The sequence below is a fragment of the Chinchilla lanigera genome, unplaced genomic scaffold (assembly GCF_000276665.1).
Source record: "Chinchilla lanigera isolate Chin_1 unplaced genomic scaffold, ChiLan1.0 scaffold00005, whole genome shotgun sequence".
Taxonomy (NCBI): Eukaryota; Metazoa; Chordata; class Mammalia; order Rodentia; family Chinchillidae; genus Chinchilla; species Chinchilla lanigera.
Window position 1 is genome coordinate 20,348,784 of NW_004955406.1, and position 22,149 is coordinate 20,370,932.

At 44.6% G+C, this 22,149-nt stretch overlaps 1 protein-coding gene across 1 annotated transcript in view; it reads left to right on the forward strand.

The window, feature by feature from the left end:
• Positions 1-7,780: 7,780 nt before the first annotated feature.
• Cacna1e (calcium channel, voltage-dependent, R type, alpha 1E subunit) overlaps positions 7,781-22,149 on the forward strand; it is a 468,116-nt gene continuing 453,747 nt past the window's right edge. Inside the window, exon 1 of the mRNA XM_005374993.2 lies at positions 7,781-8,169. The gene's annotated coding sequence lies outside the window, so the exon portion shown is untranslated. The remainder of the gene's footprint in view (positions 8,170-22,149) is intronic.

A 22,149-nucleotide genomic window follows, 5' to 3' on the forward strand; every position in this document is an offset into this window, starting at 1 on the left:
CTGTGATAACACAGTACCACTAACTGGGCGGCTCAGACCGCAGATATTTACTGACTTACAATTCTGAAGGATAGAAGTTGAGAATCAAGGTGCTAGCAGGGTTTTTCTTCTGAACCTCTCTCCTTGGCTTGCAGATATGTTGTCACTTTCTCTTGTCTTTTATTGCTTGCTTCTGTTTGTGTATGTGTGCAAACTTCCTCTTCTTTTAAGGACACAAGTTATATTAGATAAGGGCCCACTCCAGTGACCCAGAACCTTAATTACCTTTTTAAAGACCCTGTCTCTAAGTACAAGTCACATTCTGAGGCACTGAGGAGTAGGATGTCAATATGTGAATTTTTTGCGAGGACAGAATTCAGCCAATAACATAAAGAATGGAGAATGAGTGTTCCATTGAAAACCATAATGATTAAATTGTTTCTTATTCTCCTTGTGTGAGGAATGAGTCCCACACCCACTGTTTACTTCCCAGGGCTCCTTTTCCAATTGGTTAATTATCTACACTGTTGTTTTTTTCCCCATAGATTGCCTGAGTGTATCTCATTTCCTGTCCTGTGTAAATAGTTGAATCCAAATTGAAAGTATTATGTTCTAAATTTTCTCTTTATTCCTATTGATTCATTGTGCTCATTCTGGGTTGGGGAAAAATTTAGAGCAGAGAAGGAAGAGATAAAAGAATGTAAAAGTGTGGATATTTGGATAATAATTTTGATTTCTACCTTTTTCTTCAGGTGCCTCTTTGGCACTTGAACTGGATCCTTTTGCCCTATATCACATATTGACCTATCAGGCAAAGGGCTTTTTCTCTGAGAAAGCTGTTTGGAACTCTGAGAAGCCAAGAATCCTAGAAATATAAGATTTCAAAACTAAAGTCTTGGCTGGTGTTATGATTGATACATTGTGTCAACTTGGGGAGTCTAGAAGTTTGGCTAAGTGCCTTAGCAGGAAGCCAGAGTTCTCACTTTGTATACATCCTGAGCCTGTGGAAGAGGAGGGCATGGAGATTATGTGAGAGCTACATGCCCCTTAGGTGCGGGTAGCCTGTTTACAAAGTAAGGCAGGGAAAGAAGCTGCTTGCCGCCATTCCTCCTTTTTGCTCTGGCTGCTTTGCCGTTCGGCTGCCATTTCCCCCCTTGCTCTTGCTGCTTTGCTGCCTTCTGCCTCGGAGCCAGCCAAGTGTGGACTGAAACCTCCACAAACTGTAAGCTAAATAAACCTTTCCTTCCTTCATTTTGGGCTTTGCGTTTTGTCTCAGCAGTGAGAGAAAAGTAACCAAGACAGCTGGTAAAGAGCTAAACTGAGGCTGACACTGAGACTCCTGTCTACCACTGGATTCAGTGAGTTTCCCTACTCCTGTGCACCTTAGAGCTCTCTCATATTGTGTCATTGCTGTAAATTAAATTTTCTTTCTTTGTTTCTTTGTTTCTTTCTTTTGTTCCTTTAAGTCATTAAAGTCTGAAGACAGTTCTGGCAATTACTTCCCAAAAGGCTCCTAGTGTGTTTGTCTTATTAGACTTTTTGGAGGCAGCAAGACATTAGCATGTAAAATACCAAGACATTAGTTTTTCCTCTAAATTGATATGACTATTACGGACTGAATGCTTGCCCCCTCCACAAATTCATATTGAAATCCTGACCTCACAGTATGGTGTTAGGAGATGGGGTCCCTGGGAAGTGACTAGTCCTGAGGATAAAGCCCTTATGATGGGATCTATGACCTTATAAGAAGAGGAAGGGAGTTTGCTTTCCTCTGCCATAAAATAATACAATAAAAACTCAGTAGTCTGCAACGCAGAAGAGAGTCTTTACCAAAACCCATCCTGGCATCTTTATTTCAAACTGGCCTCCAGATTGAGGAAATAAGTTGCCTCTGATGAGAAATAAGTTCTTGTTGTTTAGAAGCCACCCAGTCCATGCTATTTGGTTATAGCATCCAGAACTGACTAAAGCAATAACCAGTTAGAAGGCTGAAAGGGGCTGTGAAGAAGAGAGGAAATACACATGTTGGGTATCTGTCCCCATTCCTAGGGTCCTGTGTTGGTCTGATTCCTTGGTTCTTTTTCTTAGAGTTTTCTGTGAGTTAGGAAATATGGCTGTCATTGTGGGGTGGTTGTCTTTCTTGCATAGGGAAGAAGGGATTCAGGATATATAATTATGGATGTTCCTAGATCTGATTAGCCTGAGACTCTATCAGGGCAATCTGTATGTTGAAGTTAGTTTTCAGTTTCAGAGTTTTATTTCTTTCCAAAGTATAGCCAGAGTCCTAGGAAGGGTGGGGCCCTATTACAATGTCCTTGGTTTGAAACTGTCACTAAAAGCTGTTGGTGATGAAAAGCAGAGAGAACAAGTGAGTGAGTGAGCAAGTGAGTGTGCAGGCTTGAACAAGCGGCATCTGTGCTGAATGGTGAACCCCAAGAGTTCAATTACCCCAGTTCCCTCCACAGAAGGTAGCCATGGAAACCTCATAATCCAAAGCATCACCAGTGTCCAAGCTAAATACACACACACACACACACACACACACACAAACAGATGCACACACACACAAACGTGCCTGCCCAAGAGTGTGTTGGGTGACTATGTGTATGTGTGCCCATGTTTCAGTTATGGGGTGTGTGTGTTGGGGGTGAATTTGTGGGATGCCTTGGCAGTCTGTGTGTCTCTGTGTGTGTGTATCTAATGGAACTGGGATGGGCGTTCACTGCCGCATGCTTTCTGGTTCTGTTCTCAGAGGTGGTGAACGAGCGTAGGTTTGTCCTAATGTTTGGGTGTTGCACTCAGAGATGCTTAGAAAATGTGGGAGAGTGCATGCATTATCAATTTAGTGGGTGATGGTGTGATGGTGTAGTTTGAGCTTATAGGAAGGTGTTCAATTTGTTTCTTCCTGTTTCAGGTTTCTATTGCACAAAAGTGAAAAGGAGTTGAATTTTTCACCAGCTGGGAGGTGTTATTCACCTGGGATTGGAAAATTCAGTGTGGATCCGTACTGAACTTTTCAAACAACCTAGTGTGGATATAAACTCAGATTTGGGAGTGTCACTTTTACAAAGCAGTGTCACTTCTCAGAATATGTGTTTATTTTCCTCTTCTAGCCTTCTGTTTTAAATCTCAGCCCCTTCTCTGAAGCTTGAAACCAGCTCACCTATTGCATGAGGGATGTGTGAATGTTGCATGTGCAGAGGAGGTGGTGGAGAGAACTCATGGAAGTCTCGTAATAAAATGTGTCACTCAGTATGTGCATGATATCAAGAAGATTGTGTGTCACTTGGCAGATCTTTGAGGGTAGGCAGCTCCGTCTGGATTAAGGAATATTTGGGGAAATATCTGTATGAAAACTGTGGCTCCAAGCCAGGCATGCCTGGGTTTTGGGGTTGCGAATGGAGGGTGTACACCTGGTCCCCGACAAGGCTGTCTCCATGTTATGGGAGCTCTGTGTGCAGGGCTTATATGTCTGTGTGTTTACCAGCGCTGTCCCTCCCCTTGTGTGATGTATGAATGAATGAATATTCACCAGGAAGCATGGGGAAGATGAAACTCATGTCTTCTGAATTCTTGCTTTTCATTCACATTTACAGCTAAGTGTTCTTAAAGGTACAGGACAGGTCTTGTTTGTCCATTAAAAAATGACTTCCACAATAATATTTTCTTTTATCTTGTGAAGTACCCTTCAATGCAGTGTATAAATCCACACTGGCCTCTCCAGGGAGTCTGATGTGCTGCCCACAAGGCCCGTGCAACTGTGGCTACACCACTGTAGCCTCAGTCTGCTTCCTCAGGAAGGAGCCAAGTAAGAAGGCTAGGGAGTAGACGGTGCCAGGCTGTTGCTTGAAGCACTGACACCTTGGATGAACCTGCAATTGTTGCATGTGTAGTTACCTTTGGAGTTGGCCCAAATGGTGCCAGAGCAGCTCCAGAGATGGGTTTAGGGAACCACCTACCTGGCATCATCCACTTTCCCTATCCTGCTGGAGTCTGGTGCATGATGTCTGCAAGGCCCTCGCTCTTGACCTACCGCCTCATCAGAGCAGTCTGGGGAGGAGGCCTTCTCTTCCTGGATCTTGCATAGTGTATGGTTGGGTGTGTCTTTGGTCTTTAACAAACCGTAGTTCAGAAACCTGTTGTTTAACTTATTTCATTCAATTACTGCTTCTTAAGTGCCTCCCAGATGGTAGATGCTGGATTCAGCAATGAACAAGGCACTCTTTTTGCCCTTCGTGTACTCCTATGGCAGTGGAGGTGCAACAAATGGATGGCAATTACAGGACAACGAGATGAGGAACAACAGAGCTCACCCAGGGACAAGGCAGCTTCCTCTGGTACAAGCTCTGTCTTGGAAAACAGGGAAGCTTCTTGGAGGAGGTGATGTTTGCAGATGAGATGGGGGATAGCTGGAATAAGGGGAGGGGGTGACAGATTGCTTTCCAGCAAGGAGGAATGAAATATTTAGTAAAAAAATAAAAATATAGTTGCTTCACATGTGAGACCTGATGTCAAATGGTACTAGTGTGTATGTGTGTGTGAGAGAGAGAGAAAGAGAGAGAGAGGAGAAAAGAGAAGAGAAGAAAGAGAGGAGAGAACAAGTGGAAAGATAAGCATGAGTGTGAGAGTACGAAAGAGAAACACAGGAAGCAAACAAGAGGCAGAGAGATGGAGAGACAGACACAGACATCTGGACAGAGAAAGGCTGTGAAAGGCTGGAGACACGGAGAGACGGCCATGGAGTCACGCATTGTTAGAGCTGGTGGGAACTATTGCAAATATCTACAAATCTCTCATTTAACAGGTAAACTGAAGCAAAGACAAGCTAAGGAATTCACCAGAGTCCCCAAGCTTGCTGACTTGGAATGTTGAGTCAGGAACCTGAATCTCCCTATTTGTCATAGTAGAGAGGGACAGAGAGGGAGGAAGAGGGAAAAAGAGGGAGAGGGAGAGAGAGAGAGAAAGAAAGAGAGAGAGGAAGAGAGAGCTGAGTCAGAGAAGGAAGGAAGGGAGCCAGGGAAAGGTACCGAGAGCTGAGATCCACAACCGGCTTGTCAGGATTATGATGTGGAGTTAGAACAGGGGAAGTTTAGCTGAAATGTGAGTTGAATGTTTTTCTTTTCCTATCTTCGCCTTTTTCTCTCCCTTTCTTTCCCCTTCTAACCACATCCTGCCTACAACTAGATGTCAGGGAACTGGTTGCCATGGCTACTAAATGGCACTCAAGCAGGCTGAATTATTAAACCAGGGTCTTTTCTTTGAAGTCACAGCCCCAATACAAAAGTCCCCAAGTCCTCTTACAGGGTACAGTGTGGGGCATAGGTCTGAGCTGGGTGGAAAGATGCTTCTGTGCTGCATGGCTAGTCACTTGGAGAAGAGGAGGTGTCTGGCTCTGGACCCTTTTCCATGTTGGTGATAGTGGAGGCCTGGGGTCAGGTGCATCTGCTGGAGCTAAGGGAGAAGGCCCTGTATGTTGAGATGAATTCCTGCTTCCAAGCCTTCTCCTCCTCCTCTGCCTAGACCATAACCAGCACTCATTCAAATGGGAAAAGAACCAAAACCAGTATTTTGCTAAGTTGGAAAGGATACCATATTGTTCAAATTGTTTAAATCCTTTAACTGGAGAGGCAAGAAAGAAGATGGCAGGTGTGTCCAAGGGATCATACTTGGCTACCTGGGATTGTGTCACCTCCACGAACAGGTAAAGGGTATCTCATGGAACCAGCTAGCTGGTGCACACAGCATTCTCCCAATAGTAGGAAAGGGCTATCAAGGAAAGTCCTGTTTGTGGGTGCGATTATTGCTTGTTTTGATGAAGGAGCGGGGTGAGCATGGATGCTCTTGTTTAAAGGACATTCCAAGCCAGGAAAACCATCAGCCTTCTGGTACCCTAGTCCTTTCAACCTTTTCATAAAAGAAAAAGCAGCTCAAACATTGTCCTGTGAGTGAAGAAGGGCCTTGTTGCTGGTAACCACATTATGTCTATGCACGTGTATGTTAGGGCAATGGTGGGGCATGAAGAGCACATTTTGGGATGAATGGAGTAATTTTCCTTCTCGCAGACCCCAAAAGATTCTGAGATTAATTTCCAACAGCTGGAAGATTTCTCACTTTCTGCCTTGGCTCCATAATGCTTGTCCCTTGATGTGGGGGCTGCTGATGCTGAAGGCCTGGGATTCTAACCTCCCCTTATACAGGGGTTCAAGGTCACTTCCACTAGAAGGGCTCCTGTGGCTTGTTATACTTGAACTCTTGTGCACACACGCATGCATGCATGCTTGTATGCACGCATGCATCTTCTAATAAGGGAAAGCAGACCTACAAGACTTTCCAGAAACCTGTCAGCCTCTGAAAAACTGATACGTAGTCCTGTTTTTTTCCCCTAAGGCCCAGCTGCACCCTGTTATGTTTGTTTAATATAAGGGTTAACAGCTCAGCTTACTGGGAGTCTGACTCACAGAGACTAAATTAACTTCTTGTCAGGCTTGGAGAGAAGTTTAGGATTTACCTGACTTGGGACCGTGGTCCTGGTCCCTCACAGGGTGAACCTGCCAACCAGACCTTCTGGGGGGTAAAGTAGGAATTTGCCAAGCAGGCTGTATAGCACTTGACTTTCACTTCTCTTTCTGCCCAACTGAAACAAAAGGTGAGAAGAGCTGTGGTTTGTCTCGTGGTTTATTTTGTTCCCATCAGTGTGTGTGGCCCAACTCTGCCATGTGCCAGGCCTAAGGCAGGCAGGGTGCAGAGGATGCAGAGTGGCTAAAGAAAGTCCTTGCTCTCTGCCCTGGGAAGCTCAAGGCAAGTAGAAAAGGCCAACTCTCCTCTTTCAACTCTGGGATCCTCCAAGTGAAGCCTTCAGAGGACATTGCCCCTCTGGGCCCAGGTCAAGGTTAAGGAGTAAGAGCCTAAAGAAAGGAAGGCTGTCTATTCTCTTCCTTCCTGACTGCTTCCTCTCCAGGAAGAGGGGAGGGAACAGTTACTTTGTCCTGCCTGCAAAAGTCTCTCTGAGGAGCCTGCTGAGACCTGCAGAGATGGGCTGATGGGAGGGTGGCCTTGCCTGTAGTGCTCTGGGGTGCGTTTCTGTTTTCTTGCGGGGAAGACATGCAGAGAGCCAGAGATATGGGGGACAGGTGACCCTAGAGGGATTCAGGTCTTGGGACCCTTGGAAATGGCACTGTGGCTCTATTTTTCATGCTGCTTGCTTTTCATGTCCCTTAACTGCCCACCTAGTCCTCAGTTATCCTTTCCAGTCCTCAGCTGGTCCCTGGACTCTCTCGAAGATCCTCTAGATCTGTCCAGAGGGAACAGAAGCTCCTCCCCTGGCTGGAGTCCCCTTTCCGTGGGCGGCGTCTGGCTTGGGTACCGGTCGTGCACCCTTGCCCATCCCCCTTAACTTGATCCCCGAAGCTCCCCAAACCGCGTTTATTTCTCATAAGATATATTTAGTAGTGAGTACTCTTCCGATCACGGTTCCCCTGCGAGGAGAGGCAAGCGGCCAGGACCCTGGAGAGGTCCACAGGAGGCCCGGAGAAGGGACCGCCCCCGCCCGCAGACTGGGATTGGGCACTCCAATGGAAATCCCTCGCGGAAGTTTGAGGTCATTGAACTTTTCCATGAGAACCCTGACCTAAATTTCTGGACCCCAGGCTGTTGACTACGCAGATGCCCGCCACCGGTAAGTCGAGCCTCTGGCTGCCCGCCCCGGCCCGTGTGCGCGCTCCCGCGGGCGTTCAGTCCCGGTCTCGCCGGCCTCCCGCCCGCTTCCTCGCCCGCCTGCAGGCGCTGCCGGTGCCTGGACAGCGATTCCTGCTTCTGTTTAGATACAGCTCTCGCCTTTCCTTCTCTTTTGTTAGTCCCAGCCTGCCCGCTCTGCGGGGCATGAGTACTAATTCTCTTTCTGATTGCCAGAAATTTCTTTTCCACTGTGTGGGCAGCAGACAGATACCCCACCCCACCCAACTGTCTCCCCTCTCGTTTATTTGTTTCGCTTTCCGTTTGTCTCCTTCACCTCCGCCCACCTTCCTCCCCCTTTCTTTCTGTGGATTCCTCCTCCCCACTTCGACTTCACCATCCCCCACCTCTGGCCCCCTTCCCCCACCTTTTGCTCTTTTAAACCGATTCAGTGATGTCTCAGGAATACTAGCATAGCCTCCTCCTTCAGCTGAGCGCAGGACTCTGCATTCATTCAAGGTAAGTCCCAGGTTCTGGGTGCCCAGGACACGGAGGCTGCTGCCCGGGTGCTGCTACCTGTTGGGGTGCATGGACCGAGGAGATTACCATCTGGCCCAGACCTGTTTCTCCTAAGCCTGCTCTTCTCTGCATGTGCTATCCTTTCCTTTGCAACTTCTGTGGCACTTGCCTGGGCTGGGGGAAGCGGTGTTTGGATATTCCAGGCTCCCAAGGGTAACATCTGGCTGGTGGTTGTGCAGCGAGGGAGGCTCGCGCGCAGCCATGGGAGTGGAGCCCGGCTCGGAGCAGGTGGGGCCTGGGGGTTTTCCTGAACCTCCCGGGAGGCTTGGCCAGTGCCTGGCACAGGGAAGTTTTGTGGGGCACCCCTCAGGGGGAGGACGTGGTGAGCAGAGGCTGCACTTTCAGAGAAGTTTTGTGGTCAAAGCTGTGTGCGGCTTTGGAGGTGCTGGGGTCTCATATGGGGTGGCCTGGTTGTCTCTGGAGCTGCTAGTGGGAACGGCCAGGTGGGTCTTTTCCTGAAGATCACTGGCATTTGAGACTTAGAGCAGAGAAGGAAAGAGAGTACCAAAAAGGAGCTGGGTGATAATCACTTGGATGATTTTGACCAGGATTAGGTCTCCCTGAGTGAGGGCAGTTGCTGGTCCTTGGTAGGAAGGGAATACCCAGTTCGCTGTGTCTTTTCGCTCCTGCAGGTGCCTGAGAGAGAATGATGGCAGGTGCCACCATCCTCCCTTACTCCCCCTTTCCCTGAGATTGCTGAGGTCGAGGTGTCCTCCTCACAATGGGGATCTGAGTGTGTGTTTGGCCACAGACCAAAGTGTGTTTGTGGGGGTCCTCTTCCTACCACGCTGTGACTGTGAGCCTGCAGAGAGCAGGTGGTTCAGGCTGACTGGGTGAGTGGGTGACCTGGATCTGGGGCTTGTCATGATTCATTCACTCTCTTCCTTTCGGAGGTCAGAGTGTTGGGACAACAATTATCCTTACTTATTCTTGGTGGTTGAGGGTCACATTATGTCATAGAGATAGCATCCCCAGATGAAAAGCTGGGAGCGAGGATAGCTTAATCCAGAGAGGAGGCTGTGAGACCTGAACCCAGAGAAGTGTTTCCATGAAAGAAAAGAGTATTTCTGATGCTCAAATACAAGCATTGATTTATTTCCATTGATATCAAAACCAGAGGAAAAAGGGGCTTCCTCTACTTGGGTGAGAATTGGAATTCATATGGGACAGAAACTTCCCATTGGCAGTTCCAAGAGGAATTTCCAATGGAAAATATAGAACTTCCTCTCCTATAAAAGTGTAGGCTTCATAGGACTGTGCAGCTATCACTACAGTCTAGAAGAAAGTGACCTTTGCTTGTTGTTTGATTGCATTCTCCGTTCTTTCACATGCTAAGTCTTAGGCCAGGGGAGGCACTTTTACCACTCTGGAGTATAAGGTAATCATATCACTTGTTATCCAAACTGGGACACTTTTCAGAGTGGACATACATTTGTAATGATTACACATAAACAACGGAGACTGCTCCTACAGGTTAGAGATGAGTGATTGTCCTGAGTGACTATGTGATCAGATGTAGGAGCAGTTCATGAAGCAACATGCTTTGCTTGTATGTCATTTGGATCTTGCTTCTTCCCTCCTAGAATGGTTTCTTCTGACGTTGATTGCAAAAGGACTTTTTATTTCACTTTGTTTTGAAAATCCACCTTCAAAATACAAATTTCTTTCTTTTGATGAATGATTTCCTTGATTTCACTAGTCCCCTGCAATGCCCGCTTCCAGAGTGGAACTTCATGCTATGTGGGGTTTACAAATTGGGAGTGATTTACATGGAGTTGTTGCCATCCCTGCCCCCTCTGTTGTGGTATTTATGAGCCTGGGGCTCCCAGGAGGCTGTCCTTCTGCCAGGATTTGTGAGTGTTGTGTTGATGGCAGCGTGATATACAGTGATCCTAATAGTCACAAAATTGAGGAATTGGATCAGCGCTATCATAGCTCCTCCTGTCCTCTGAGGCTGGGGGTATTTGTTGAACTTGAGAGAGTGGAGGGGGGAGGAAAGAAATTCTACATGTTGCCTGGGTTTAAAACTGCTAAATTAATGTTCAGGAAGCATCCTTTTGCAGGAGAATCCCTGGCTTTTGCTTTCTTGCTGTGTGAAGGGGCAATGAGGCCTTTTGGGGACATGTCAATCACGTACCTGCATCCCCCAGGCAGCCTGTGGATCTGCCAGATAGACAAATTCTTGCAGAATTTGAGAAAGTTTAGCTACCATTTGTTTGTGTTTAGTATTTTCCAGACACCATAGCGGCAATTTCCTTCCAGCCAGTTTCCAGATATTACCATCAAGAATGCTTGCCTGATCCTGTTAAGTACGTATCCCCATTTTTTAAACGAGAAGCTGAAGCTCAGAAAAGTTAAGTACTTTTCATCATTATACTGGAAGGCAGAGCTGGGATTTAATCCAGGACCAGCTGCCTCCCTCCACACAAGGCTGCCTCTGTGTGCTGTGGTTGATGAGGGTCAGTGTCTGGCTCTTAGATTTAGTCCTAGCTGCTCAGGGTCCTGGGCTGGTTCCAGAGTGAGGTGGACTGAGCAGCTGGCTTGTCCATCCTTCCTGGATTTTGATTCATGTCACCTCTGTCTTTCCTACCAGCAGTATCCTTGTTTGACGCATCAAGTTTGTGTTCCCTGTCACCTACCTGGTCACTGGACCATCACTGGAATGATTGTTGTGTGGGATCACTGTCCAGTATGCTCATGAGCCCTAGCTGGATTGATAGCATTGTCTAATGGAAAGACAGAATGTGTGTCACCATCTGATTCTTAGTCTGTCACAACTTAGTGATTGAAACCTGACTCTCAGGATCACAGTAAGTTGTCTTCAGTTGCCTCAGTGACTGACCAAGGCCTAGACTGAGAAAAGGTCTCTTCACACTTTAGCTTCCCCAGAAATAATTCTGTAGATTAGCAAGGAAATTTAACTATCCCTGCTGATACATCCACAGGTCCTGTTTCCAATGTGAAGGCAGAAATAGAGCCTTAAGCAGAAAAACTTTGGACATTATTTCCAACTACTCATCCTTCTTTTTATGTCACACACCATCCTTCTTTTTATACCTGTATCACCATAATTGGACAGACCGAGAAGAGCATGCCTGCGTGTTTGGCTCGGAGTGAAGTAGATTAGAGAGCGTCAGCCCTGGAGACTTCACTTCTACTTTGACTCAGCCGCACTGAGTAGCCATATGACATTTGACAAGCCACTTACCTACATGGGCCTCATCTAAGCTGCCCCAAAATAAAGGCTGGAAAGATGTTCCAGGTTCTTCTCAGTTCCAGTGTCTTAGATCCCATAATTTGAGATGCTTTGATTTCTGTGTCCTGCAAGTCCTAGGCAGAACCATTCCTAACCTTATGCTAACCCCTCTGTTATTTGGGATGGCAGACAATTGGGCTGGTGGATAGGAGTTTGATGGAGTGGCCATGGAAGAGGCATCCCAGGGGGGACAGAGACTGCCTCTGGTCTTCTGTGAGCAGGTCTCAGTTGAGCAAGGGTTGGGACTTGCAATTGAAGTGATTGAGATTATAGAAACAATGGGTCTACATCAGGGAGAACACCTTCCCGTTTGTGTCCATATGGCATTACTTTGAAAGATTCATTCTCTGAAATCCTAGGGTGTTTATAACTACATTGGTTACACTAAAAAATTCACCTATAAACACCAGTCTGGCACTGGGGTAAACAGAGAATGCTCCAGATTCTTGGGGTAGGATTAGTGATAGCTGCAGCAGCTGAACGAGTGTTGGAGAGAACACGTAGCCTGTGGTGGGGAGCGCATCTGTGCCTGGGTTTTTAAAACATAATTTCTGACATGGATAATAATGTAGGCTAGGGCTGAGTTGATGGACCTACCTTTTAATGGTGGTACTGTCACTGTAGTTGCAAAAATATTAAAACAGTTCTCTGTGTCTCCCTGTCCTGTGGAGCGTATCTGTGTTTATGTCTCTCTTATGTTTGTTTTGGAATTTCCTTTGCGTCATCATGATTTAAATGTGTACCTGGACTTTTCCTAAGAGGAATGGAAAAACAAGGATGAAAAGGATATGGTCTTTGCTCTCAAGAGACTAGTTTCTAGCTCTAAGTACATGTGGTATTTATTTTACCAAATTATGTGTTCTCTGGCCACGATGGAGTGGATCTGGTGTAACCCTCATTGACTTTAGGCCCACAATAAAGCCACTAACCCCTCCCAGGTATCATGTTACAGGCACAGCCCTCCATGCTTCAGAGAAGGGGCTCTAGAGCCAAAGATTGCCTGTTCCTTTCCATTCTAACGTCAATGACTATTTTATGATTTTGTCTCCTTCCCTTTCTCTATCCTCCTTTTTTTATACTTTGTCTCCCTTCTTACCCTTGACTAGTCATATAATAGAATTTTTTGTTTGCTATATTTACTGAATAGAATTTTTTATTCCTCGCTCTTAATTTCAAAAGTGATGAACAGCATTTAACATTTCTGCTTCTTAAAAGAAAAGTAAATTGAGTTACTCTTGACTTATGTAGTCCTTGATTGATGTTTTGTGAAATGTAATGATCTTAAATACAGCAAAAATTCCATCCTTTCCTGAGTGAAGGGATTCATGACAAGTGAACACATATCCAAATTCCAGCTTTTTTTTTGGTTGGTGTCAGACTCAAGGTTAATGAGCTATTCAGCACTGCAGTCTGAGAGTCCTAGGTGCATCTACCTCTGTCTCCAGGCAAGAGTGTCAGTGTGCCAAACTCAGAACCTGAGTGCTGGCTCAGACTGGCCCCTGAAGCGGGTGGAGAGGAAAAGCTTGCGGGGAAGGAGCCCCACATATGTGCCTCAGTTCGATTACTTGGTGGAAACATCTTTTAGCTTCTCCCTAATTATTCCCTCCTCGTTCCCGCCCTTCTGTCCTCCCTCTCTCCCTCCAGCCCCCTTCCCTTCCTTGTTTCCTACTTTATTTCCTCTTACAACATACCTTGGAGTCTTGTTCCGGGCTGTGTCTGACTTGGTACTAGAAATATAGCAGTGAACAAGACAGTTAAATATGCTACTTTTGTGAAAAATGTACCTCTGCTGTTTTATTGCAGGGATTTAGATATAATAAATAGACAAGCAAATTTGTAAAATATAAGACCATTATGAAGGCCATTCAGAGAATTAATACAGGGTAATGTGATAGTGATTATGTAACTCTCTGTACAGGAGTGTCAAAAGAAGGGTTTGAGGAGATGATATTTAAGTAGAGAATTAAAACAGCAAAAATGAAGTAGAGGGCCAGGGATACAGCTCAGTGGCACAAATACAAAGTCCTGAGTTAGATTCCTGGTATCAAAAAAAGAAAAAAGAAGTAGGATTCATATCATCAATTTTCCATAACTTTTGAGGAATAAATTAAATTGAAAGGGTTTTTCAGAATAATAAATAAATGTACTATATCTTCTATTTCAGTAGGCAAAATTTTTTGAGCATGAGCATTGTGGCAAATTAATATTTGCAATACTAATATTTGCAATTTCAATACCTAACATAGTAGTAAATGTGGATTGAATTAAATTACAAATGTAAATTGGGAGTTCAGAGGAGATATTTAAGATATAAAAATGAAATGATGCCTACAACAGGCCTTTGTCAAAAGAAGGTATTTTCCTTCCTCTTGCTGCTAACAGACATTCCTGGAGATTTCCACACATGATGTGCCCTGGTGTGTCCCAAGAGATGGAGAAGAACAGGCAATACTGAAGAGTAGTTTGGGAGGAGCTCCTGGGTTGCTGTTCTTTCTTTCCATAGTCCTGTTTTTTGGAAATGTTATGAAACATTTATTTGATATCCTGGACAAGAACAGAGCTAAATAACCCAAGTCCACTGTGATTTAAAAAAGATCACCCCCTCATCACAGTGTCAAGTTTAAATGCAATCTGAACAGAAGTACTTATTATACAAAATATTGTAAGACTCCTGCTGCCCTACCAAGTACTCCCAGTCCTTATCAAAATCATATTCAAATACCAGTGGTCCTGATAGTTATATTGAAATAAATCATTTTGGAGAAAAAAGAAAAGTATTTAAAAAGACAAATCAAAATGACTTTGTGACTGTGTATCCAACTCAAACTTTATCTACTTAAATGAAATGTTTTCCATAGTTTTTAAATCTTAGAGCCCAAGTTGGCCTATCTGAAACTGCAGAGATATCCCACTGGCCTCCCTTCCACCTACACACTCCGGAGGAAGGCTCTTCTCCCTCACTGTCTAGGGAACAGTCTCCATAGCCTTTGAGTTCTCCCAGCCTAGCCAATCTCTGTCTGTTCTCTCCAGGCTCATAGGGTACAGAGGAGACCTCAGTCCATTCAGTTGGCTGCTGGTTGTGACTCTGCAGACCTGTTCTCTTCACTTGCCCCTCTCTTAGAGTTAAGTCAGTGTGACCCACCTGCTGTATCCAGGTCATGAGTCACAGCTGTTCAAACTCTGAGGTGTGAATCATTCAACTTCTAGGCCTTGAGATATCTGGAGTGACAGCTGAGCCAGAAGTCTGTGTGCGAGCCTTGCCTCAGCCCTTCACTGCCCCATTTCTTTGTCATGCTTCCTGCACTTGGAACCTAGACTCTGGATTCCACATCCTTCTCCATGGTCCCTTCAGTTCCTGGGGTACATGGGATGAGTATTCACCCATGTGGTAGTCTTTCAGGAAAAACATCTTCTTTCAAAGTGTTGGTCCTGGACCAGCAACATCAGCACCACCAAGAACATCTCTGCCCCATCCCCGACATTCTGAATTAGAAATCTCGGAGTGGATCATCTCTAGGTGAGTCTGATGTGCATGAAGTGTGAAAACCATTAGAAGGGTAGAGCAAGGATGTAATTTGTTGGGCACCTTCCATGTGGCAGAGCTTGATATATCTTACACCTCTCTGAGGTAGAGGATTTGTTATTCCTGTTTAATAGATGAACAGAAAGGCCTCCAGAATCCACGACTTTAGTAAGTGGTGGATCACAGATTTAACTCAAGTCTTGGCTTCAAATCCAGAAGTACTGGGAAGTTTAGAGCCCTAATTTAACTGAAAATATTTCTGGTGACATCTGTTATTAATCATTCACATCTTAGAGGAAGTATTTTCCTGGTTAGGTATAATATACTATGGAGAAAAGAGCTAGAACAACTGGGCCGGGGATAGCAGGTACCTTGGTGCTTTCTGATGGTTGCTTGGCAATTTTTCCTCCAGTCAGTGTTGTCTGGGTTTCTCCCCACGATGGGAACTGAGTGACTGATACATGTAGATGCTTCCATTCTAACCCTGGCTTTTTTCACTTGTGGTACATGCTCTTCAAAGGGGATTTCATCTCTTCTCTTTGCTTCAGCCATCACCACATGCTGATGAGGTGCAAATTTGTTTTCCAATCCACAATTCTCTTTCCAGGTATAGAATCCCTCTGTAACTCAACACTGGGTGTTACCACTTTAGTACCTCATAGCATCTCAAAATCACCTTTCAAAAACTGAGCCCTTCATCACTGACCAAATATTTTCCTCCTGTCATTTATCTTCTTTTGGCAAATGGTACCATTGTCCATAGTCCATACCAGAAATATGCGAGTTGTTTGTGCTTCCTCTTCCTCGTATTTTTCCTGTCCTTTGTATTAGCTCAACATAACCTGTCCACAACGGCCTGGCTAAATGCAGCTACGTCTAGGAAGATTCCTAGAGTCTCTTTAAGCAGTCACACTTTCTTTTCTTTATTCTGCCCTAGCTTCTGGTGCTTACCTAGAGATAAGTACCGCCCTTGATGTGGTGTAACTGTGAGGTCCTGATAACAGGGACTACACCTTTTATCAATATCTTTTCGGTGTTTTCCCCTTACTAGGTGACTAACAAGTTTACTGAATATTTAACAAGTAAAGAATTCACTCTAGAACCTTTGGCAAATTCCTATTCTCCCTTTCTCTGTTGCACTATCACACATGATGGGGAATTGTACTTACTTGCAGCTGGGGAATTGTACTTACAACTTGTTGGCTGTGAAGTGACATCAGGGATCTATCAACTCCGCTGACAGAAAGTGATGAGTTGAATGAGGCTGTGAGGTAACTGAGGGCAGGGTTGGGGGAAGAGAAGGAGAGAGAGAGAAAAGAGGAGGGAGACCAGGAAGCCAAAGTGAAAGAATTCCAGACAACTCTGCATCTAACAATTTTTAATATAAAGAAAATCCCTCAGTTTAGTTTCTTAATTAAAGGGGAATTGTTATTTTTTTTTCTTGACACTCCCATTTTTTCCCTTTAGGGTAAAATTGTGTTTTAATTATCACCATATGTTCATGGCCCTCATGTATATTGTCTATAACATAGTAAATACTAAACAAATTATCAGAAAGGCTTCTGGGTAAAGCTAAGAACCTTAGGAAAAGCTTTGGGCTAGGTGAGCAAGGACAGAACCTTCAAGTCTAATATAAGATCCACTCTTTCCCATGGCTTTGAATGCTATGTTTATACTCCAGACTCCTGTCCTTAGCTTTTGCTGGATAATAAATCATCTGAGTATGTAGAAGTGTAAAAGAATAAATGTGTAGTATTTTTCACAGTTCTGTGAGTTGGGTGGTGGTTTTCCTGTCTGGGGATGGCTTGTCTGAAATTGGATGGTCTAGTTTGGCCTTACATCTATGAGCCATGAGCTTGGATGGCCAGAGCCTCTCTTTATGTTTTCTCATCATCTTCGTAAAGGCTACCCCAGGTTCCCTTCAGTGGCTGCAGAGGGTAAGAATGTCTTAGTCTGCTGGAGTTGCTGTCTCACAATACCACAGACTGGTATTGTGTAAGCAACAAAATTATCTGGTAAGCAACAAAAATTTATTTTTCACAATACTGGAGGCTGGACAGCCCAGTATCAAGGTGCTGGTAGATTGGTGTTGGTGAAGGCTCATTAGCTGGTTCATAGATGACACCTTCTTGCTATCTGCTATGGCAGAAGGTGCAAGACAGCAACTTGGGGTCTTTCTATAAGGCCTTAATCCCATTTTGAGGGCTTCACCCTCATAACTTAATCACCTCCCATTGACCTCACCTCTTAATGCTATCACATTGATAATTAGATATCAACATATGATTGGGGAGTGGAACATTTATACCATAGCAGAGACAGTGAGAGAGAGAGAGAGAGAGAGAGAGAGAGAGAGAGAGAGAGAGAGTGCCTCAATGTATAAGCCCTTTCAACCCTCCGCTTGTGTCACATTTTCTCTTGTTCTGTTGCCTGATGGAAGCCACATGGCCAAGCTCAGACTCAGTATGGGAAGAGAATGCCCACAGCCTAGATGCAGGGAGATGTGAGCACACTGGAGCTTGGTTGACTTGGGTTCTCCAAGAAGACGACACCAAGATGAGGATTTTATTAGGGGAAACACCAGTGAGAGGTAATGGAGAAGGAGCCAGGAAAGGCTGGAAGAACCATTCAGTCGCCATGCAAATCTGATCCTGAAAGACGGAGAGGGAAAACAGGCTGGGTGCAAAGGTCTCAGGCTGCTGTGCAAGCTAAGAATGCTCAGCAAAGCTGTCAGGAATCCTTGAGCCAAGGTGACTGCCAGCCGAATCCCAGCTCCCGGAAATGGGCCTGCTTTCCTACCCCTGCTGTGAGTAAATATGGTAATGGATTTCAGAGCCAGGCAGCTGGGGCTCTTGGCCTTAGTTGGAGGTCTGCTAGGTACATTCTCATGGTCACTACAAGGTCATTACTCAAACAATTTGTCACAACTCCCAAATTTTTACTTCCAGCTCAAACCTCTCTTCTCAGCTTCAAACCTGTCTATCTATGAGGTTTTGAATATTGCCCTTTGGGACTTTCAGAGGCATCTCAAACTTAACAAATCCAAATTGAATTCTTGACCAGCTTTCTTAGTGTAGATGAATAGCAGCTTCACCTACCCAATAGTCCAGAACCACACCTCTATAAACACTTAAGCAATCCATTTTGAAATCCTGTCAACCTTACGTTTTAGTATTATTCCTCTCCTTCCTTTTCACGGTACTAAGGATTAAACCTAGGGATTTACACTGAGCTATATCCCCAGGCCTTTTTGTTTTTCATTTTGAGACAAGGCCTTTAAAAATTGCTCAGATTGGCTTGATCTTCAGATCCTCCTGCCTCAGCCTCCAAAGTAACTGAGATTGTAGGCATGAGCCTCTGCATTATGTTTCAGCACTTCTATCCTGTCCTGTTTTACTCTCTCCGCTGCCACCACCTGCCCTAGCCCAAGTCACCATCATCTCTTACTTGGACAAGCACAAAACCCCCCTAACTGTCCTTTCTGCACTCTCTCTTGTTAGCTTTACAGCCCCATGCTCCACATGGTAGCCTGTACTGTCTTGAAGTGAAATAGGACCATGCCACTCCTCAGTTTGAAATGCAAGATCTCCTTGGCCCTTGTGCTTTCTGTGTAACATCCCCAATCTCCTCCACCTTCAATCTACCCCTCTCTCTCTGTCACTCACCACTCTTCTGGACTCTTTCAGAATATGTCAACCTCTTTCTCATTACAGGGCCTTTGCATATGCTGTCCCACCCCCAACTCCCAATCTCTAATTTCATTCACCTGGTCAGTGCTTTTGCAAGGTTTAGTTCTCAACTTGAATGTTATTTCTTCAGTGCGATCATCTACGTCATAGACAACTTCCATCAGACTAGCTAGTTAAGGTCCTCCTATTATCTTCTCTTTTAGCATTCTACATGCTTACAGTACTCACATCAGGGTTTTGTTTTTTGTTAGTGCAATGTTTGAGTTTCCTCGGATGAATTTTCTATGGGGATTGGGACTCTGTATTGTTCATCACTGTATCCCTGAATTCAGCCCAGTGTCTGGCACATAGCAGTGGCTCAGTGACTGTTGGATGAAGGACAATGGGCCCAAGGGAGTGAAGGGGAGTTGGGGAGACTGAGACTTGTGGGAATTCACTCCTCCGGCCCAAGCCCTTGGTGCCCCAGGATTTGAAGTTGATCTTTGAGAATGTGAGCTCCTGTGAGAGACAGTTGTGCCAGAACTCAGCACTGTTCCTCTCCACACACTCACACAGCAGCCCCAGACCAAGGTGCCTCCATGCTGAACATCCAGTCCCCAAAGGGTAGTACTGACCAGCTGTTATAGGTGACTTATTTTCTCTGAGCCTCCATGTAGGGGCAGTATTTGCCTCTTAAGGCTTATGTAAAGATTGAATTGGTGTAAATAATCGACCATATTAGCTGGAGAAGGTCAATGCTGGTTTGAGAACAGGGGTGGGTGCAGGTCCCTGGGCAGGGAGAGGGCAGAGTGGCAGGTGGACCTCTGGGTGGGCATTGCTTTGCTGCCTATGGCACACCTTCTATCTGATGTTCTATGGCACCTCAGAGCCTCCAGCCCAGGAGAAGTTGATTATATGCATACATGAAATATTTGTGGGAAGCAGATGGTACAGAGAGCCTTGAATCCCACACCCCCTTGGGCATGGCCACAGTGGGACTCTAGAGTGTGAGGGCTTGGGGGATGCTAATTTGTAAAGTCCACTCAAACCAGAAAGACACTTAAACACAGACGTCAAAAGCTCTAGTCATATTCCATTTCATTGTTTTCCTCTCCTTTTCAAATAACACAATTCTCAAAGTCAAAATAGGAAATGCCAGTGAAATAATTTCCTTTGTAAACTGTAGGGCTTGTAAGTGTGTATAATGTCAGCTGTTACTTAGGAACTAGCTTCTCATAGGTTTGCTGTTTTATTTGCCTTCTAAAGGTAGAGGATGTCTGAGATTTGTACTGTTACCAGCCTGCCATTGAAGAATTTTAATTCTTGTTTTGGGTGATCCAGAAGCAATCATCTAGTTTTGGGGGGAGGGAGCACATATTAACATTTGAAGGAGCTGTAATAGATATAGTTATACCCCAGACCTACCCTAAATCTAGTATGCCAAAAAATTAGTATACTTCAAATATAATGGTTCTTCACCTTTGTAGTCAGAGAAATGTTTAAGAATCTAAGGGAAGTTTAGGACTCCAACTGGTGAAATGTATACCCCAAAGCCTCACTAACATCAGGAACCCAAAGCCCACCAAAAGACATCCTACCTGGAGCCTTGAAGGGTCACCTCAGACAGTGCATGTATATCATGAGTCCACCACAAGAGAACTAGGCTGAGTCAGCACAAGGGCAGGTGGAGAGACAGGCCTGGACCTTGCCCTGGATGAAACATCTGGTGGAACAGGAGTCATGTAGGAAGGAATATTTCCATCCTCAGGGTGCAAACTGGTTGTCTCTGAGAATGCTTCCTGCTCCTCACAGGACAAGGTATCTCTTCCTCAGCTTTAGGCCGGATGCCATTCAGAAGGCCTGCAGGAAGTAGTCCACAGTAAGACAGAGAAGGTGGGTTGAGGGTGAATGGCATAGTCTCCCAGCTCTTTTCACCATGAATGCGCGGCTAGTCTGTGGAAGGGGCTTCTCCTTGAGCACCTCACGTTTACACTCCTTCCCCAGCGCATTACTCTTTTCTCCACTCTCACTTCCTCCCGGAAGTAGTTGGTGTCTCCCCATCACTGCTTCTCAGAATCAGAGTCCTTTGGTACCCTCAATTCCTTTGAGCTCTACTCTCCCATTCTACCTTGTCTGTTTTGGTTAACTTTTTCCAATTCATTTTTTATTGTGGAAAATTTTAAACATGTACTAAAGGAGAGAGAATAGTATAATGAACCTCACATGCCCACCATCTAGCTTCAATAATTATCAATGCATGACCAATTTTTTTTCACCTAAACTTTCTACTTTACCTCCCCACTGACCCATTTTGAAGCAAACCCCAGCTATCTTATATTCCATCTGTAAATATTTAAGTATCAGTTTCTAAAATAATGGATTAAAAACAACAGAATTATACTCCCCCAAGTTAACAATAATTTCTTAATATCCTTAAATATCTAGTTGGTGTTCAAATTTCCCTAGGCATGTGATTTTTTTCTGAAGTTGGTTTGAATTAGAATCCAAATAAGTTTTAGGCAATATATTTGGCTTAAAGGTTTAAGTCTTAATCTGTAGATTCCCTTCCCTGCTTTATTTTGGGTCTTATCGTTTAGGTTTTTTAAACATGATTACCTTTTGGGTAATTTTCCTACATTCTGAATTTTGCTGATTGCATCCCCATTGTGTTGTAGAAAATTTCTGTTCCCTGTGTTTCCTATAAATTGATACTTAAGTCCATCTGATTCAGGTTTGATTTTTTTTTATTATTTTGCAAAATGACTTCCTTGTGGGTGGAAGAGAGGCCCATAGTGTCTGATTGTTTCTTTTCTCAGCATATTAGCAGCTGCTGAGGATCACTGTCCATTCCAGGGTTGGCAAAATTTTTCTGTAAAGGGCCAGACAGTAAATACTTCAGTTTGTGGCCCACATGGTCTCACTTTCAACTACTCAGTGCTGTTATTATAGCTAGGAAACAGGCACAGCCAATGCATAAGTGACAGGGGATGGATGAGTTCCAATAAAACTTTATTAATAAAAGCAAGCAGGCCAGATGTCGTCCAAGGTCCTTAGTTTGCTGACCTCTCCCTAGACTGTTTCATTATAGGCTTACAAAATGCAGCTATTTTAATCTTGTTTTCCCTTCTTTATTTACTAGTTAGAATACATTTATAAAGGGAACATTTTCTTGCATTATTTACTTCCATTCTTTCTGAACCCTAATCGAAGATGCACCCCTCACTCAACCACAGTTGTTAAGATCATCAGTCACCAGTTGATTGTTGCTCAGTCTACTGGTCAACTTCAATTCTTACTTTGAGATTCTTGATCTATCAGTAATTGATATGACTAATTATTCCCTTTTCCCTGAAATTTTTTCTTCCCCTGGCTTTTGGGATATCCCTCCCTTTCCTGATATTTTTCCTGCCCCACTGGTAACTTCTTAGATGTCTGACAATTTTTCTTTATCAGCCAGCCTGTGAGCTTTGGAT